Below are 6,033 nucleotides of genomic sequence, written 5' to 3' on the forward strand. Positions count from 1 at the left end.
AAGATCTTTAAAACAATAATGATAAAAGAGATAATATAGAGGGAAAATGTTTATTTTTTATTTATCTATATTTATAATAAGAGATTCTACTTCGTATATATTATGTTGAAACCTCTAAAAGATAGAATCAAATATTTCAATTGATCGAGACAGAGCCATATGCGGTTGCAAACTTCTTTACTAATACTTTCTTTTGTGCACTTTTTGCGAAATGCATACATCTCATTAAAACTCCCCAAAAATCTAGTGAGAAAAATTGGAAGAAAAAATATATAGCTCTCGACATGATCATATAAATTGTCTCATTAAAAATCTTAACATGAGAAATTCCAGGACTCATCTAAGGGAAAAAAGTATAATCCACCAAAAATGCTTCATATAATCTTTATGATTAATTTTTAGATACTTAATCTTCTTGACTAAGATTTAATTCTTGATATCGGTATTACGTGAAAATTCTCCTCCTGAAATGTACAACTCTTAAAGTCTCATCATCCCAATATCATGAGCACATTTTTCAAAACTAGATGCATGGAGAGACTTAGTGAATAAATCTATAAGATTCTCACATAACTTGGTATGCATTACCTTTATTTTATTCATCTTATGCAATTCATGAGCATAAAAGAACTTGAGGTTGATATGCTTCGCTAAGTTGCTTTTCACATATCTCGATTGCACTTGTGCAACAAATGCAATATTATTTTCATAGATAATGGTAGGGATGTTATTAATTTAAACCACGTGACTACTAGATATGACTGATCACTCTTCTAAGTCATGTATATTCTCATGCGACTTCATATAAAGTTATTATTTTCGAGTGGTTCGTCGAAATAGATACAAAACTTTACTTTCACAATTTCTAGGAAATTGCAGATCACCACATAGGAAAACATAGCTAGTCTGCGATTTCATTGTATGCAGGTCTGACAGATACCCAGTATCTGCGTATCCAACCCGACTTACGTCTTAATTCTTTCTATAGAACAGACAAATATCTTTGCTACCTTGCAAGTAACGCAGAATATCCTTCAAACTCTTCCAATGTCTTTTAGTAGGCTCTGCACTATATCATACAAGTAGGTTTACTGCAAATGATATGTCTGACTTAGTGCAATTGGCTAGATATATCAGCGCACCTATTGCATTTAAGTATAAGAATTCCGATCATAATACTTCATCCCCCTATTCTTTAGGTCTATAGGGATCTTGATTTGCTTGCAATAACCTTCCGACCATGGGGATTTTAGCGGGAAATAATTTTTTCAAAACCAAACCACTCCAACGTCTTATGAGTGTAGTTTGACTGATGTACAAAGATTCCATCTGCCACATGCTCTAGCTGCAGGGCTCAGCAAAACTTGATTTTACCTAAATCTTTCATTTCAAATTCAGACTTCAAATATATGATTGCTTCTTCTATTTCTTCTTCTGTACCAATGGTATTCAAATAATCTACATATGAAAAATCCATCATGGGATCTGACTGTTTCAACCCATATAGCGACTTCTTCAATTATATGTTATAAAGATATCTATTTCTTCTATCCTAATTCAGCAATGGTATTCCTTTAGGTACCTTCATATAAATGTCCGAATTAAAGCTTCTATAAAAATATGGAGTCACAACATCCATCAATTTCATTTTCAACTCTAGATTGACTGTCGTCAAGATTAAATATCTAAAGGTAATACCACTCATCACCAAGGATCGGGTAATAGGTTTCTTCATAATCAACGCCTAGTCGTTGAGTGAAACCATGTGCCACTAGTCGTGCTTTGTATCTCACAATTTCATTCCTTTCATTCCTATTACGAACAAAAATCCACTTGTATTCTACTAGTTTGATGCGGGAGGTGTGCGGTATACTAGTCCAAAAATCTCTCTTTTGCCCAGGGATAACTGTACATGTGTTATTGCCCTCTCATAGTCTTCCCAATCTGATCTCATTCTATACTCAATGAGCGATGCAGGCTTAGGGTCATGATATATAACTATGGTAATTTTATTTGCGAAGTAGATGTCAACTATTGTAGTTGCTCTATTCCAAGATTTCCCTGAATTCAGATAATTCATTGTTATTTTATCATGGGTTGCACTTTCAGGTGCTTCTTCATTTTTGCTCTTCATTATTTCTTTTAGGTGCAATTTCAGGTGCTTCTTCATTATTTTTTACTATGAGAATAAGGTCCTTTAATTTACCATCGTTGATTTTAGTGCGCGCATTTTCGTTGGTTTCTTCTTGCATGGAAAGCCGGTATGCCTACTTCCTGAGATCACATACTATCGCCAGGTCTCAACTAGTTCCCCTTCTTCCTTTGGGGGCATTTTTGTGATCGGCTATGGTGGCTCTCATTTTCCACTTTCGCCAGATGTCTCCGACTACTTGGGACTTGAGGAACCAAATTTCTTGTCATTTTATTATTTTTTTGGAGCTCCTAGGATAAAATGAGGGGTATCTTGTTTTTGTACTTCCACCCTCTCCGGTGCATTGCGTGCAGGCACATGCGACTTAGTCACACTCTTTAAATCATAAAAATGATCATGTGGATCGTTTGCCAATTTCTACAAAACTATAATTTTCTGTACTTCATCATTTGATTCACTAATGCGAGGATCATGTGTTGTAATTTCTTCGGCTTGCCATATAATTTCTCGATATTTTTCATCTAAGAGTATATTTCCTCCCCCTAATGATGAAAAATTATTTTAATCAAATATGCAGTCAGCGAAGTGAGCCATATGCAAGGTCTCATAGTGGTTCGTTGTGACGGTGGTATTGATACATAAACCATACATCCAAATTTGCGTAAATGGAAAATCTTCGGAATTACCCCTTGCACTAGTTGCATAGGTGAATGGATGTTATAGGAGGATGATCCATAATTAATGAGAGCCGTCGCATATAAGACTGCATGTCCTCAATATGTAGCAGACAAATTACAGTGCTGCAACAAAGGTCTAGCAATAAATTTTATTCTTTTTATCAGTGCTTCGGCTAGTCCATTCTGAGTGTGGATGTGCGGTATAGAATGTTCAACTTTAGTTCCCAAACCATTGCAATAATCATCGAATGCTTTAGAAGTAAATTCTCCAGCTGATTTGTATGATCTGCAAGAACAACCTTGCAAATACATGGTTGCGAATAGATAATAAACATATATGGGACCACATCGAGGATGCGTCTATCAATATCATAAAGTATTGGAATGGGCAAGAAAATGGCTAAATAGAACCACAAATATCCCCCTTGATTCGGTTTAGAAATGTAGGAATTTCATCTTTTACCTTGAAGGTAGACGATCTTATTATTAATTTCTCCATAGCACATGCAGGACATACAAAATCTTCATGATTCGGGAAATTCTTTATATTTATGCCATGACCTTGTGAGTTAGTAATTTGTTTCTCATCATTCTATGACCAGGGTGACCTAATCTATCATGCCATAAGGAGAATAATCCTGCACTACAAAACATAGTCTTTAAGGTTGTGAACACTTCATGTTTTTAATGCGAGTGTAGTACAAACTACTGCTTATGAAGGAAAGTTGTTCTAGTATTCTCTATCACGTTTAGTGATGAGTAGGTGCTCCATACCATTTTCTTCACTAGTTTCTACATGAAAACCGTTAGCACGAATATCGTTAAAACTTAAGAGATTTCTTGTAGATTCAGAGTACAATAATGCTTCTTTAATGTGCAAAGTAGTTCCCATCGGTAGTATGATTATGGCTCTTTCAGAACCTACTATGCATTTATCACTACAAGTGATAGTCATTATTTTTCCAAAGCTATTTCTAATAGACTGAAAATATACATTTTCTTTTAAGATGGTGTTTGTGGTTCCACTATCCACAAAACAGATTTTCTCCATATGGACGCCACACATATTCTATAAATACCAAAAAATGCTGTTTGCAGCTAAGCTTGCTCTTCTCGAGCTTATATTTATTTATTCAATCCTTCCAAATTCAGCAACTGAATAAATGACTAATCACTCTAATTCTAGATAGAGTCTGCGAAATATCCGACCACTTCTTCTTTAATAGCCTTCTTTTCCTCTTCATCCTTCATGGTATCTTCTATAGTAATGGAGGAGAGGCCTCTGCATTCTGCATCGGGAGGTCTTTTACTACCAGTGTGGAAACATCATCAACTTCCATGTGAGATGCTTCCGTTTCAATTGTGGCTATTTTTTCCACCTCCATCCCCACTGCAATAGTGAGGTGTGCTTCTGGCTGCTCCTTCTTCTTTTTCTAGTATGCTTCCACAACATGCTTTGGTGTTTTACAGATTCTGATTTTACTCACCATATGGCTTGACTTTTTCTTTGTCTTGCCATTATCATCACCAGACTTGACCTTATCTGCCACCACTTTCCTTTCTCCCTTCCCCCGCTTCTTATTGTGGTTCTTGCATGCTTTGAAAGAGCTGTGATTGAATTCTAGGCCACTGCTCAGAAAGTTCTTGTTTATGACTTCGTCATGAACTTCATGAAGCTGCAACACATCAGTCCGTTCAGAATACTTATTGTATTTTGATTGATGGTGATTGCGTGTGAACTCTACCGCATTCGGGTGGAAAGTGTAGAGAGTCTTCTCAATTTTCTCCTCTTCGGTGATCTCTTTTCCACATAGATATAGGGGTGTGCAAATACGGTGCAGAACGGAGTTATACTCTCTGACATGCTTGTAGTCACAAAAATAGAGCCAAACTCATTCTTGCTCTGCAAGAAGCTTAATGGTGTACTTAAGGCACTTAAAACGCTCATACATTGCCATGTACTCATTCTTTATAGTGGGAGAGAGATCATGACGGAGAAAATGAAGTGCTTGATTGTTCTCATCCTCTATGGGAACCATTGCACGACCAGTTCCTAGGCCAATGGTCATGCGAAGCTGTCACACCCGGTTTTAACGAACAAAATCAGATGCGGCTTATGGAGGACAACGAGGGGCATGTTTTGGTAAAAGTTCTCGATGATTGGTGCCCTGGTTCACCAGGAACAACGAAGCCAAACGGCGGCCATGCAGCTGGCCAGGAGAACGACGGCCGCGGCAGCACAACGTTGCAAAGAGGAGGCGTGGCTGGGGTGTAAGGAGGGCTAGGGGCACCTGGGGTCTTCTATATATAGGGAGGAAGGAGTGAGGAAGAGATAAGGGTGGCCAGAGTCTGGCTAAGGCACGACAGAGAGTCCGAGTTGGATTCCGGGTCGGTTACGATTGCCTTTCTCGCAACCCTATATTTCGAGGACAATATCTGCACCATCCTAACTCCAAATTGGACTTTTTTGGACTCGATATTGTAGTACTCAAAAATATCTACAACTTTGGTATTAATTGGAACTTCTGAAAACACAATCTTGATTTCCAAAAATGCATCACAAGATAAACAGTTTAAACTCAGATTTATCTGTGCAACACTAATTTCAGGGGCCATAACTCCTAGCTCTATTATCCAAAAGGGGGCTTCCATAGGTGCAAACTGAAGCACTTGACAATACCTACAACTTTGGTATTGTCAAGATTTGCATTAGAGGTTGTCTTGAACTCTGAAACTGCATGGGAAGACGATGCTGTCTAGGACTCCGCGAATATTTATAGATTTCATGGATCCTTTTGTTTGGGCTTCTAGAAGACTTGTGTGCTGGCCAAGAGGTTGGGTCTTAGGTAGGATTTGGGCCCAAAGGCATATCTAGGGTTTCAGGAAAGAAACTTTTATATATAAATTTGAATAAGGTTGAATTTGAATTTAGATTTGGATAGGATTTGAATTGAGCTAGAAAAAAAATCAGGTATGATCAAGGATGGAATAGATGATGAATTCAAGAATTTTGAATTCCAACCATTAAGATCCTTAACCTACCCACTATTGAATTTTGTAAAAACATTTTCAAAACCTTTTTCACTCCAAAACACCAAAGAGAAGAAAAAGAAAAGAAACTCTAATGCATTTATCTAGCTCCTATCAAAACTCAGCATGCAATGCATAAGAAATAATAACCTAGGTTGCTTGGTTGTTTATGAA

This window comes from Phragmites australis, chromosome 19, assembly GCF_958298935.1.
Source record: "Phragmites australis chromosome 19, lpPhrAust1.1, whole genome shotgun sequence".
NCBI classification, from domain to species: Eukaryota; Viridiplantae; Streptophyta; class Magnoliopsida; order Poales; family Poaceae; genus Phragmites; species Phragmites australis.